We start from the raw sequence: 15,580 nt of genomic DNA, 5'->3' as shown, positions 1-15,580 counted from the left end.
TCTTAGGTAGCCTCCACTGGGGATTAAAAGATCTATGAAATTTGCCCACAGTGTTGTGGTACACAGCCTCTCTGAATCACTAGGTAACCCACAAATATTTTAAGTTGGTATTCAGTTATATTTTTCACATTTAGCTAAAGCTTTCCCATATAATGTGGCACTAAATGCACTACTTATAACTGTAAATTTAGCACCTTTCCCATGTAACTTCTTTAATTAGACTTCTATGAACTATCAATGAACCAAGTGTTTAAAAGGCAGCCAATTTAATTGCTGTAATTGTATGATTTAGATGAAGAATAAATGTGCTAATGATACTGTAATATTAAATAGTTATCAAAAGTCAATTAAGATGTAATTGTAAAGCACCAATCCACAAATAATGAGTGAAATACTTCTTTTTGAGCAGGATGCTGACAGAAACAAAATAGAATAACCCTATTACATTTTAGCACTTGCTTCAAGAATATAAAAATATGTAGTCAACATTTCTTCCTACAGAAGTTCATCATGCACAGTTCAGATTGCCCCTTGTATTCCCAATTCAAAATGGTGAGAGCAGAAGGATTAAGAAGGACAGAGTATTGAATAGTCATATGATATTCCTTTCCTGTACCCTTTGTGTGTCTTGGTGTGATTTTCAATTCACTCAATGGCCTTGGCCCAGAAGAGCCTCTGGGATGGAGATCGTGGTCAACAACTTTACTCCTCTGGCAAAAACAGCTCTCTCTAACATAAGGATAAAGCTCATCTGTAGGTGAGACAGAGCTCTCTAGGGGGCTGCTTTGAAACTGGGGAATGAACTCCCTTAGGAACTAAGGACCATCACAAACTTCACCACCTTCCAGCCTAAGTGCGAGGCACATTTCTTTGATCAGCTTTTTCTAATATTAACACAGGGCAGTGTGTACATCTGTCAAGGTTCCTCCCCCACTCTGAACTCTAGGGTACAGATGTGGGGACCTGCATGAAAACCTCCTAAGCTTACTTTTACCAGCTTAGGTTAAAACTTTCCCAAGGTACAAATTAATTTTATCCTTTGTCCTTGGAATATTCACTGCCACCACCAAATCTAACTGGGTTTACTGGGAAACACAGTTTGGACACGTCTTTCCCCCGAAAATCCTCCCAACCCTTGCACCCCACTTCCTGGGAAAGGTTTGGTAAAAATCCTTACCAATTTGCATAGGTGACCACAGACCCAAACCCTTGGATCTGAGAACAATGTAAAAGCATTCAGTTTTCTTACAAGAAGACTTTTAAATAGAAATAGAAGTAGATAGAAGTAAAGGAATCACCCCTGTAAAATCAGGATGGTAGATACCTTACAGGGTAATTAGATTCAAAACACAGAGAATCCCTCTAGGCAAAACCTTAAGTTACAAAAAAGACACACAGACAGAAATAGTCATTCTATTCAGCACAGTTCTTTTCTCAGCCATTTAAAGAAATCATAATCTAACGCATACCTAGCTAGATTACTTACTAAAGTTCTAAGACTCCATTCCTGGTCTATCCCCAGCAAAAGCAACATATAGACAGACCCAGACTCTTTGTTTCTCTCCCTCCTCCCAGCTTTTGAAAGTATCTTGTCTCCTCATTGGTCATTTTGGTCAGGTGCCAGCGTGGTTACCTTTAGCTTCTTAGCCCTTTACAAGTGAGAAGATTTTTCCTCTGGCCAGGAGGGATTTTAAAGGGGTTTACCCTTCCCTTTATATTTATGACAACATCCTTTTTAAAAAAGGAAAACCCTACCAAAACAGAACATCCCACTGCATACACAGTTCTCTGCTGGGGAGTGGATGAGAGAAATAATGAACAGCATGTGACAGAAATTATTCACGTCACTTAATGCACTGCTGGACTGCCCTCAGATGCTAAAGTGATGAGGGGAAGTTAACAGCCTGTATTGAATAGGATATTTACATTGTAAACTCTTTGCGGCAGGGACTCTCTAGTACTGTGCCTATACAGTGCCTAGCAAAATGGAGCTCCAATCTTGGTTGAACCCTTAGGTATCATAGAAGATTAGGTTTGGAAGAGACCTCAGGAGGTCATCGAGTCCAACCCCTGCTCAAAGCAGGACCAACCCCAACTAAATCATCCCAGCCAGGGCTTTGTTAAGCTGGGCCTTAAAAACCTCTGAGGATGGAGATTCCACCACCTCCCTAGGTAACCCATTCCAGTGCTTCACCACCCTCCCACTGAAATAGTTTTTCCTTGTATCCAACATAGACTCCTCCCACTGCAATTTGAGACCATTGCTCCTTGTTCTGTCATCTGTCACCACTGAGAACAGCCTAGCTCCATCCTCTTTGGAACCCCCCCTTCAGGTAGTTGAAGGCTGCTATAAAATCTTCACCTTACTCTTCTCTTCTGCAGACTAAATAAGTCCAACTCCCTCAGCCTCTCCTCACAAGTCATGTGTCCCAGCCCCCTAGTCATTTTCGTTGCCCTCCACTGGACTATCTCCAATTTGTCCACATCTTTTCTGTAGTAGGGGGCCCAACTAGATGCAATACACCAGATGTGGACTCACCAGTGCCAAATAGAGGGGAATAATCACATCCCTCAATTAGTGCTCCTACTAATACAGCGCAATATGCAGTTAGCCCTCCTGGCAACAAGGGCACACTGTTGACTCATATCCAGCTTCTCATCTACTGTAATCCTCATGTCCTTTTCTGCAGAACTGCTGCTTAGCCAGTCAGTCCCCAGCCTATAGCAGTGCATGGGATTCTTTCGTCCTAATTGCATGAATCTGCACTTGTCCTTGTTGAACCTCATCCTCCAATTTGTCCCAATTTCTTTTGTCCCAATCCTCCAGTTTGTCTAGGTCACTCTGGACCCTATCCCTACTGTAGCGGGGTGGACACCTGCTCCGGCCCTGAAGGGGTTAAAACAGCCCTGGGAAAGGGCTGCCCCCGGGGAACTACTAGGCTAGGTTGATTGGGCAAGCAGCCACAGCTGAGCCATGCCCCAATCAGGCGTTAGCTGGCCCTATAGAAGGGCTGCTAGGCAGGAGCTAGGAGTCTCTTTCCAGCCTTAGAGGGAGATGGACCTAGCTGCCTAGGAGCTCAGGATACAGGGAATGGAGCAGTGGTGGGGAAGGGATAGGCTGAGCTGGGGAGCTCAGGCCTGGTAACCTCCCAGGCTGCAGCCTGATAGAAAGGCCAAAGCAGGTACTGGGCTGCAGGGAAAGGCAGCAGGTCCAAACCCCCCCTTGACAGCGATGAGTGGATTACAGACTGCAGTCTGTCCTAGTGAGCAGGGGCTAGATGATGACTGAGGCAAGGTGGGGCTAGAGGGTTGGGGACTCTCTGGGGAGGGGAGACCCAGAGACTGTGGGGGTACTGCAGAGAGCAGAACCCTGAGGTGAGGGACACTGGCCTGCAGAGGGCACTCTGGAGGCTGGAGAGCTAATTCCCAGGATGACCAGCAGGAGGTGGTGCACTGGTGAGTCTTTGCTTTGCTACACCTACCATCCAGCATATCTACCTCTCCCCCCAGCTTAGTGTCATCTGTGAACTTGCTGAGGGTTCAATCCATCCCATCATCCAGATCATTAATGAAGATGTTGATCAAGACTGACCCCTGGAGCACTCCACTTGATGCCAGCTGCCAACTAGATATGAAGCTGTTGATCACTACCCTTTGAGCCTGACAATCTAGCCAGCTTTCTATCTACTTTATAGTCCATTCATCCGATCCATACTTTTTTAACTTGCTGGCAAGAATACTGTGGGAGACTGTATCAAAAGCTTTGTTAAAGTCAAGATATATCATATCTACCGCTTTCCCCATATCCACAGAGCCACTTATCTCTTCATAGAGGGCAATCAGGTTGGTCAGGCATGACTTGCCCTTGGTGAATCCATGTTGACTGTTCCTGATCACCTTCCTCTCCTCCAAGTGCTTCAAAATGGATTCCTTGAGGACCTGCTCCATGATTTTTCCAGGGACTGAGGTGAGGCTGACTGGTATGTAGTTCCTCCAGATTCTCCTTCTTCCCCTTTTTAAAGATGGGCACTATATTTGCCTTTTTCCAATTATCCGGGACCTCCCCGATCACCATGAGTTTTCAAAGATAATGGCCAATGGCTCTGCAATCATATCAGCCAACTCCCTCAGCACCCTTGGATGCATTAGATCTGGACCCATGGACTTGTGCATGTCCAGCTTTTCTAAATAGTCCTTTTCTTTCACCACTGAGGGCTGCTCCCTCCTCCGCATACTGTGCTGCCCAGTGCAGCAGGTACTATTATAACAAACATGATTAACTAATAGACAATTAAATGAGAATAGCTCATGGAGAGATCACAGATGTGGCAACAAATAGTAATTTGAGAACACAACATTTCAAGATCTTATTGACATCCTATTTGGGTAAAACCTTTGAAAAAAATCTCAGTTGGACAATCTCTGGGCTAGATAGTTTGTTTCCCAGGTGGAGTGGATACTGTTGTATTAATTCCAAGGGTCAAAAGTGTTAGATGTTAAACAGGATAAAAAAAAAATTCATAATATCAAACAGTGTTAACGAGATTTGGAGTTTGGTATACAAAGACTTCAGCCTGCTTAGTCCTATGGCAAACACTATTTTTAAAACCTTGTAGTAAAGATACAGAAAAGAAGGAAAAACAGTTAAAGCACTTGAAATTTAAAGAATTCAATAAGGCTTTCATTTTAACATCCATTGTTCCATTTCTCTTTAGCTGGAGAGCGTTTTTTGAAGGAAAAGTCCTATTGTTTGACAGATTTTTAGATGGTGTTAAAGATGGTAATAACTGTCCTTTTGGGGAAAAGAGAAGTTAGTTGAGATGAGCTGGAGCTGTTGCTGCCACTGTTAAAGTTTAATGCTGTTTTAGCTCTGATGGTGGTTGGGATTCAACTAGAGCTGGTAGGGGTGGTAATGTCATCTGGAGCCCTCTCTCTGGCCTGGTCAGGACATCTTTCAGGATTAGGATGACAAAGGCCTGGGGTCCTTGGAAATTTTGGGGGTGGGAGCCATGATTGCAAAGCTTGCTTGCTTCAGCAGCTTCCATTGGTTCTTCTCTATTTTCCTCCCAAAGTCCCTTTCTTTAAAGACCCAAAAGGAATAATGGGTGGAGTCACCCATCCCCTCATTATTTTGTCCAGCAATTAGGTCTACTATCCAACACATCAGTTCTGATTCCTTAATTTCTGATTTTACATCTTTTGTTTTTATCAAGCACAATTTGAACACTGTTCTTGAGTTGTAGTAGTATGCCTTTTCGTTTAGACTAATTTAATTTCAGTGGCAGGGCAGGCAGGATATGGGGAAGAGTAGATGTGATTCCTGAGTGTTGATCTTTTTTTTTTTTTTTTTTAAATTTAATATAAATTCTATTTATTTTCAGGTGAATTTTTAAAATGAAGGTGTGTGTATAGTCATTAAAAATCCATGATGCTTTGTGCAACCGTAAGGGTTTTAGAATCTGGAAGGCCATTACATTGTCAGTCTTCAAATCTCTAATATACTGAGAGGATAAGGCCTTTTGGAAGGGCTTTTCAGGATACTGTGTACAGCACCTAGCACAATGAGGTCTTGATATTTGATCGGGGCCTTGGGCTGCTACCACAAGACCAATGATAAGAAAGAACCTCACTAGCTTGGTCAAATTCCATGATGAGTATCTGCCTGTTTAAATCCCCCCTGCAGGCTCAGTTAGATCAGTGTACTGGTTTTTCACTTCCTGTCTTATAACTTTTGTAATGTTGGTGTGCACCGATGATAAGCTTTTAAGTGCAGTGGCCTTAAGGTATCCTTATGCTACCCAGACCCCTCCCAAAATGAAAGAAAATGGCACAGAAGATTCCTTTCTTTCAGGAACCTCATCTGTGTCAACTGGAGTTCTCTAAACTGTGATATGAATGAAGATGGTTTCAAACATACTCTACAAGAAATTCCAGAGGCATTTGTGTGCCAACACATAACACCACCATTCACAGGTAAACGCTGAAGCACACATTGTTATTGTTAAAAGTATTGTTGTAGGGAAACTACAATAGAAAACTATCACTTTTAGGGAAGCAACATGGTCCAATAGATAGGACACTAGACTAGGACTTGGTAGACCTGGGTTGTAATTTCCTTCTCTGCTATTGCCCTGCTGTGTCAGGACTACGACCAGGGAATGTTGGGGGAGGAGGGTGTGTCTGACCTAATGGTTGGAGCCAGCAGTGGGGGCCAAGCCTGGAGGTTGGAGCAGATCCAAGCTGGAGTTGAGAATCAGGGCCCCGGGACACCCAAGGGCGTAATCAAGAGCAGAGCCAAAAGTAACAGCCAGGGATCAGAAGCTGAATACCAGAGCCAATGGGCAAGCGGGAGATGTGGTCAGGAAGTGAAGCCCAGGAGTGTCAAGAGCAGGCCAGCCAGGAGTGGGCATGGGATGGACAGGAGCAGGCCCAGGAAACGGGAAGCTGCGGTATAGAATGCGTGGAGCAGCCAGTGAGCTCTCTTGTCTGTTTGTTTATATTTTAAACTCTTAGGAAGAGACCATCTCTGCCCAGTGTTTGTACAATGCCTCGCACAGTGGAGCCTTAATCTCACATGCAGTTTTTAGGCATTATCATAATTATAATAGTAATTTCCCCTTGTCAGTGAACAGCATATTCACCTTTTTGGGGGATGACTTTAATTTGTGATATCAGTTTCTTTTGATTGATTATCCAGGCTTAAGAATACACCACATGACTACTGAGTTTATCAAACACTGGAGACTCCTATATTTTAAAGCAGGGGTGAGCAAACTTTTTGGCCCGAGGGCCACATCAGGGTTGTGAAACGGTACAGAGGGCCAGGTAGGGAAGGCTGTGCCTCTGCAAACATCCTGGCCCCTGCCCCTTCCCACCCCTCATCCCCTGACTGCCCCGACCCCTATCCACAGCCCAGCCCCCTGACAGGCCCCCCGGGACCCCCAACCCATCCAACCCACCCTGATCGTTGTCCCCTGACTGCCCCCTCCTGGGACCCCACTCGCCATCCAACTCCCACTTCTCCCTGTCCCCTGACTGCCCTGACCCCTATCCACACCCAAGCCCCCTGACAGGCCCCCCAGGACCCCAATCCACCCCCCCATGTCTTGTTCCCTGACTGCCCCCTCCTGGGACCCCTATCCAACCCCCCCTTCTTCCTGTCTCCTGACCACCCCCCTCCCCGAACCTCTGCCCCATCAGACTGCCCCTTGGGACCTCCTGCCCCCTATTCAACCCACCGCCCCGCTCCCTTACCATGCCGCTCAGCAGCAGGACAGGCTTATTGGAAAGCCTGGGAGGTGGGCGGGCGCAAGCTGTGCCGCCCTTGAGGCGGTGTGGCTGCAGGGTAAGGGGGGATAGCAGGGGAGGGGCCGGAGGCTAGTCTCCCCAGCTGGGAGCTCAGGGGCTGGGCAGGATGTCCCGGGGGCCATAGCTTGCCCACCTCTGTTTTAAGACACCATTTCCCCTGACCCACTTTTTTTGGCACAAGTAGACTTTTTAAAGTTAAAGTTGACCAAGGATCGATCCTTACACTGGCAGTAGAGACTCGCCAATACAGATCATCCCACACTTCCAGTTACTTTTACATAAAGGTCTCACCTGGGACAGGAAGGAACCCCGGAGGATGAACACTGCCTCATTTAAAGAGTCCCATCCCACAATGTGTTAAGAAAATAGATACTGACTATTTGTGGAGGCAAATACCACTGGTGACAGCAATGCTCCCTTCTTTGGTGAGATAATAAAAGCATTTTTTAGCAGGGCTATAATCTGATATGCCTCTGGAAAAAATAAAAGAAATAGTCAAGACTCCTTTAGATCTTGAGGATAAGATAAGAGAGCCCAAGGCTAAACTTAAGTATCATTTTAGACTGCAGGATAAATCTGAGGTAGATGCTGTCAGGTTGTCATTTAATGCTCTGATAGAAGAAATGTCCCAAAATTCAGTATATTCAGCTAGACATAATTGTTTTTCTCCCTACAAAATAATAAACCAGGGATCATTAGCAATACTGACTAAGGGCTATAATCCATCTGCATTGATCCCTGCAGATAAGAATATGAAAAGAGAATTCTGCTTTTTGAGTTGTGTATGAAAAAACCCACATTATATAGCTATAATTCTATAAATCAGCATAGAGATAGTTAAAAGCTCCACCTAATTCAGGGAATGTTTGTATTGTATTTCCACTTTTGTCTTGGACCCAGGGCTGTGGCTTAATAAATCATCCAATTAAATAGTTAAAGTTCAGTTTGCTAACTCAGGTGCTCTGGTGGGTTTGGAGCTGAAGTCTTTAAGATGATGGTGAGGCCCTGGACTTTGATCCTAGTTGGGGTTTATTATCATGATTTTACAGAGGAATCTCTCTTAGTCATATTAGATAACTCTTATTTATATATAACTTTGAAGGAGCTGAGTTGTTTCTCATAAACCCTACAACTTCTGCTTAAAATGTTGCTCACTCAGCTGAGCACTCTCCATTCCTTTTTGGTTAAACCAGATAAGACTGTTGTGGTTTTAGGTTTTTTCCTCTCCGCCACCACTCAGGGCTCAATGTCAGACGCTTGCTTCCCACTCTTGCCTCTTGGTGTCCAGGAAAATCCAGGATTTGCTGGTTTTCCTGACTGCGAAGAAGGTTGTTTATAGAGTTTAATGGAAACAGCTCCTACGTGTTCTTTGCAGATTTGGCATGGGCACACACTTCCTCAGTTGCACCCAATTTTTGTACGTTTCCACTAGAGCTGCTATGACCTTTCTTCCTCTAGTAATTTCACTTTAGAGGGTGCTGTTGAAACCAATCTAGAGGAATGTCCCATGCCCACATCTATCATTGGGGTTTGTTGCTAGCCCCTTAAATAACCAACTAGGAAGTGTGGGTGTAAACAACCAAGTTATTTATTAAACCATCAACAGCTCTAAACCAGGTAAACAAAAGGTAAACCAAATTAATAGGAACACAGATAAAGCAAGGACCCCCAGAACAGGTGATATAAGGTAAGTAAAGGACCAGCAGTATGCTGATTGTGACTGAGGGTACGTTCCATCCCCTAGGATGGGACCCAGGTAAGAGAATGGAGGACCAATGGACCACTACCATGTCTTGCAGCTCTGAGGACCCTTATGATGACAGGACAGCTCCGGACTCTGTCCAGGTAGGTGGAACCCACAGGGAAGGAGGGACCTCAGGATCAGGCAATGACAGCTCTGCCCCAGAAATGACTTGGCTCGTACTCCCCCTGTGACATCGTGGGTGTGTTTGTCCTCAGTGAAAGAGTGGCAGCTGGTGACACACTCTCTGCATGCAAGTGAGAATTACCCTCTCGCAACCAGATGAAAGAGCGTGGCACTCAGCGTACTCCTCTGAGGCAGTCTAGAGAGCAGAGGTGTCGTATTTGCTTCCCAACCATTGCAGCAGCAGCACCTCCAGACTCTGCCACTCAGGGCAGCCCCTTCCCTCCGATGTACTAGCCCTTATATGCCCTGCTGTTACTGGGCAGGTCACATGGTTTGCTTGGTTTCCCGCCTTTCGACAAAGGACAGGAAACTATACCTGAGGAGGGGGAAGAAGGGCAATAAAGATGTATTCCTAGTTGTTGTTCGGGCATTTCAAGATGGCACACCTATGATGTTAAGCACAAGTTTTTTCCCCTACAGTGAGATAAGGCAAATGGAGCCTCTTTCTTCCCTTTTCTTTGCCCTAGGTGTAGAACCCTTATAGAATCATAGAATATCAAGGTTGGAAGGGACCTCAGGAGGTCATCTAGTCCAACCCCCTGCTCAAAGCAGGACCAATCCCCAATTTTTGCCCCAGATCCCTAAATGGCCCCCTCAAGGATTGAACTCACAACCCTGGGTTTAGCAGGCCAATGCTCAAACCACTGAGCTATCCCTCCCCCCAAATGATAAGCTATCCCTTATGATGATAAGCTATCCCTTATCATAGGCCATTCATACTTTTGTTTCTATTCTGGGCATTCAGGGGGGGGAGGGGTGTAGAATCCATTCACACCTGTTTAGCTGATGACATGCTAGTGTTTGTATCCTCTGCTAGACACATTCCTTTTCACAGTCCTGGGAAATCACTCTATCTAACTGTTTCAATCCCAAGTAAACTTTGAGTTGCATTCCTGCAACTTTTATCCTTTCGTTAATGAAACTAAACAATATCTATTGAGCTGGCACCTTCTGAGCTTGACTCCCTCAGGGAACTGATGGGCAAGATCCCCTGGGAGAATAACATGGGGGGGGGGGAAGGAGTCCAGGAGAGCTGGCTGTATTTTAAAGAATCCTTATTGAGGTTACAGGGACAAACCATCCCGATGAGTAGAAAGAATAGTAAATATGGGAGGCAACCAGCTTGGCTTAACAGTGAAATCCTTGCTGCTCTTAAATACAGAAAAGAAGCTTACAAGAAGTGGACAAATGACCAGGGCTGAGTATAAAAATATTGCTTGGGTTTGCAGGAGTGAAATCAGGAAGGCCAAGTAACACCTGGAGTTGCAGCTAGCAAGAGATGTTAAAAGTAACAAGAAGGGTTTCTTCAGGTATGTTAGCAACAAGAAGAAAGTCAAGGAAAGTGTGGGCCCCTTACTGAATGAGGGAGGCAACCTAGTGACAGAGGATGTGGAAAAAACTGATGTATTCAGGCTTTTTTGCTTCTGTCTTCACCAACAAGGTCAGCTCCCAGACTACTGCACTGGGCAGCACAGCATGGGGAGGAGGTGACCAGCCCTCTGTGGAGAAAGAAGTGGTTCAGGACTATTTAGAAAAGCTGGACGAGCACAAGTCCATGGGGCCGGATGCGTTGCATCCGAGAGTGCTAAAGGAGTTGGCGGATGTGATTGCAGAGCCATTGGCCATTATCTTTGAAAACTCATGGTGATCAGGGGAGGTCCCAGATGACTGGAAAAAGGCTAATGTAGTGTCCATCTTTAAAAAAGGGAAGGAGGATCCTGGGAACTACAGGCCAGTCAGCCTCACCTCAGTCCCTGGAAAAATCAGAGCAGGTCCTCAAGGAATCAATTCTGAAGCACTTAGAGGAGAGGAAAGTGATCAGGAACAGTCAGCATGAATTCACCAAGGGCAAGTCATGCCTGACTAATCTAATTGCCTTCTATGAGAAGATAACTGGCTCTGTGGATGAAGGGAAAGCAGTGGATGTGTTCCCTGTGGATGTGTTCCTTGACTTCAGCAAAGCTTTTGACCCGGTCTCCCACAGTATTCTTGCCAGCAAGTTAAAGAAGTACGGGCTGGATGAATGGACTAAAGGTGGATAGAAAGCTGGCTAGACTGTCGGGCTCAATGGGTAGTGATCAATGGCTCCATGTCTAGTTGGCAGTCGGTATCAAGTGGAGTGCCCCAAGGGTCGGTCCTGGGGCCGGTTTTGTTCAATATCTTCATAAATGATCTGGAGGATGGTGTAGATTGCACCCTCAGCAAGTTTGCAGATGACACTAAACTGGGAGGAGTGGTAGATACACTGGAGGGTAGGGATAGGATACAGAAGGACCTAGGCAAATTGGAGGATTGGGCCAAAAGAAATCTGATGAGGTTCAATAAGGATAAGTGCAGGGTCCTGCACTTAGGATGGAAGAATCCAATGCACCGCTACAGACTAGGGACCGAATGACTTGGCAGCAGTTCTGCAGAAAAGGACCTAGGGGTTACAGTGGACAAGAAGTTGGATATGAGTCAACAGTGTGTCCTTGTTGCCAAGAAGGCCAATGGCATTTTGGGCTGTATAAGTAGGGGCATTGCCAGCAGATCGAGGGACGTGATCGTTCCCCTCTATTCGACATTGGTGACGCCTCATCTGGAGTACTGTGTCCAGTTTTGGGCCCCACACTACAAGAAGGATGTGGAAAAATTGGAGAGAGTCCAGCAGAGCACAACAAATGATTAGGGGACTGGAACACATGACTTATGAGGAGAAGCTGAGGGAACTGGGGATGTTTAATCTTCAGAAGAGAAGAATGAGGGGGGATTTGATAGCTGCTTTCAACTACCTGAAAGGGGGCTCCAAAGAGGATGGCTCTAGACTGATCTCAGTGGTAGCAGATGACAGAACAAGGAGTAATGGTCTCAAGTTGCAGTGGGGAAGATTTAGGTTGGATATTAGGAAAAACTTTCCCACTAGGATGGTGGTGAAACACTGGAATGCGTTACCTAGGGAGGTAGTGGAATCTCCTTCCCTAGAAGTTTAAGGTCAGGCTTGACAAAGCCCTGGCTGGGATGATTTGGTCGGGGATCGGTCCTTCTTTGAGCAGGGGGTTGGACTAGATGACCTCTGAGGTCCCTTCCAACCCTGATATTCTATTATGATTCTTCTGTAGTGGGCAGGCTTAACCAATTAGAATGACAATATTGGCTAAAATAACTATCTTAGATATGCTCTGAGGAAGGCATCTTCCTTGGAGGGCATGTTTTCACTTCAGTTAGCATGGCAGATATCCACACATGCACCTACCAGATCCCAAGAGGTCTAAAATAGAAAGCCTTGGGTTTTCTTCTATCAGATTCTGTAACACTGCATATCTGTTTCCCTTTTTAAAAGACTGAGATGAGAAAGCATATACATTCATCATGTTGGCTTCTGCAGGCCAGTATATTCAATTGCCTATCTTACCAAATGCACAAAATCCTTGAACATATCAACTCAAATCCTTTCATTCAATGGCTTGGAGATGGGTGAGTCTTCAGCTGTCTCACCATAGCAAACTAATTATAATAATTAATTACCATCATCCTCCAGCCTGGCCAGTCCCATTTTCATGTTATATCTCTGGAATGAGAGCTAGAAAAGCTCAGGAGATACTGAGCAAAGACCATTATAGAGACCATTGTTTGAATGGTCTTAAAATCTCTAAAGCAACAGACATACAGAGCACTCAGTATAAAATAGCTCCTAGATTGTATATCATTCCAGTTCTCTATCAGTTTTGGTGCTGAACCTAGCCCAATACATTGGAAATGCAGAGGAGATGGATGACTGTCTGGCCATAGTTTGGTTATCTCACTCCTAATATTGCAGAGCTATCCTATTTAACTCCTAAGTGGCTTCTACAGCAAGAAAGGGTGTGAGGTGGCCCTAACCACTGGACTGTGGGATATTGTGATATAGATTTCTCTCCATCTTTCCTATTGAAATTGTTCCACTTTAGTTTAATTAAATATCATTTTCTCTCTATAAAGACCTCCATTGTTAAAGCTTCTGACTTAATGCTCTTCTCTTGAACCAAAGGAGGGGAAAGCTTTCCGAGGTATGGAGACCAGCCTGGAACTCTCTTCCAGACTGACCAAAAGAAAATTGCTTGGTGTGGTGTGAACAAAGTGCTGTGGGAGCTTTCCTATAACTTCCTTTAAAATATGGTCTTGGTTTTCTTTTTAATTCTTTGAGGGGTAAGTGTTTAAGCTACCACTGTCAGTCTCATCCTTATAGATATAGTGACATACAAAGTAGCTATGTTCAGCACTGGAGAGTTGGGAGAGTCTGCTGCTGTTTTAGGTTAGCTTCCAGGTATTTAGCCGCCTTATGAGGTGCTATATCCTCTGTTTTATATGCTGCTTAAATGTTTCAGATCAGGAGATCTGTTATTTTTTATTACTTGGACAACCTTCAACACCTTAGCTCATGTGGGTGCATCGGCAAGTTTGTTAGATGTAGGTACTTTGAGGAAGTTATCCAATAACTCAGACAGACGGATGATTAATTCACTGAAGTGTTCATGCCCCAGTTGGTGGGTGGTAGTGCGATCTATGATGAGAAGTTCACCAACACTTGTTAGTGGTGTCAAGGCATATTAGGTAGGACCGTACACTGCTTTGACCACAACACAGAAGCCTTTGGAGTCATGTTTTTCAGCAAGTACCTGCAGTTAATCCACTTTGCAGTTCACCCACATTTTGGATTTGGCAGAGCATGTGGCAAGGTAATCTATTTCTGGCCTTTTTCAACTCAGACACTGGGTCAGCTAGGAGCACATCATCCACTTGAAGCAGTCTGCATTGACAGCGCTTCATATATCAAATGCAGTTCACAATAGTATTATAGATTGTATCGCATTGGGATATCCATTCGACAATTGCGTTATCACAGATCATTGGAAGAGTTTCCAAAGTGATAGTTAGCTATGCTGACAGATCTTTCAGGCAGGTAATATTTAGATATTTAACTGATTAGTTTTTTATGCATTTTTGCCAAATAAAAAGGGAAAGCTTTGATCAAACAAGATGTCAGTCCAATGATCAGATCCATGTAATATCTGGGTTATGAGCACATCTTGTAGATCCCACTGTCAGAACTACACAAAGTCTATCAAATGCCAATGACGTGAGCAGGTTGTTTTATATTTGTCAGGGAGCTGGAAGACAGTGTTTGTGATAACTAATCGGTGTTTGACACACGTCAACAGCAAAAGCAAGGCATTACTGTTCATCTTGCCAATGTCATGTTTGACAAGTATGCCATGCTACATAGAATCATCAGTACAAGCATGAGAGTTAGTCACCTACATAATCAACTTAGTTTCACGGGAAGTCAATTGGATCAGCTCATTTAGTTCAGAGTAAAATTGTACCTTCCCCTCATCAGGGTTAGTCATTATTGGTGCAAAGGCACTGATTAGTGAAACATAATGTTCACCTCTCAGGCAATCAGAGCTTCATAATTCTGTCATTTTATACTATCGATAGGCTCTACAAAGGAGAAACAAGATTCTTTCTAAGTGCAAAACTGGCTCCTGCATCATGTAGCTCATTTTCTGGGTGTCCCTTCCAGAAGAAAGTGTACCCAGCAATCTCCTTGGTCAGCTGACCACCTTCAGCAAATTGCATCTCACTCTATGCCATAGTATCAATGAAGTGTCTTTCAGGTTCTTGAGCAACCAGAGCAGTCTGCCTAGTAGGAGGGTCAGTTTGATTTGGACAATCAAGGAGTGTATGGACATTCCACGTTGCAACAGTGAGACAAAAGGAAAGATTTTGAGGCCTAAGGTTCAACTGCATGATGAGACATCCTCCATTCATGGTCAGCTGATTAGGGCTGTTTGGGATGAGCAATTTTTAGGGCACTATTTCTAACCTGCTCCACAGACTGAGGCTGGCTGTGCTGTCCCTGAATAGAGCAGCTGAGTCAGTCAAGATACTGCCAGACTACAGTGTCACGCCAAGTCTGCACAGGGGGACCAAAGTCTTGACCTGCCCTTGTGTAGGTTCACAACTATGACTCCCAGCAATGTCCCTCATGATCACTTTTGCTGTTTCCTCTGTCACCATGGGACCTGTTGGACTGTCAAAGGCTGTGTGGAAATTAATTTGAAGTGGACTAGCCATTTTGCACCAACTTGCATGCTCTCTTGGCCAGTGACAGGGTAAGGCTGAGACAACTGAAGCACTTGCTGGTTGCAGGTTTGTTTTTGGAGTGGCCATCTTTTAGACCAGTTGCCAACTGTCAGGCTTACAAGCCCGGTTTGCACAAGCAAAGACCTGTTTAAAAAGGGTGTTTTGGAACAGATTACGGTAGTGACCTGGAGAAAACAGCTTACCAACCATACTTCACCCTACACGGCAATCTCCTACTCA

Source organism: Eretmochelys imbricata, chromosome 1, assembly GCF_965152235.1.
Source record: "Eretmochelys imbricata isolate rEreImb1 chromosome 1, rEreImb1.hap1, whole genome shotgun sequence".
In the NCBI taxonomy this organism is placed as follows: domain Eukaryota; kingdom Metazoa; phylum Chordata; order Testudines; family Cheloniidae; genus Eretmochelys; species Eretmochelys imbricata.
Note: the sequence above shows the minus strand (reverse complement) of the source record.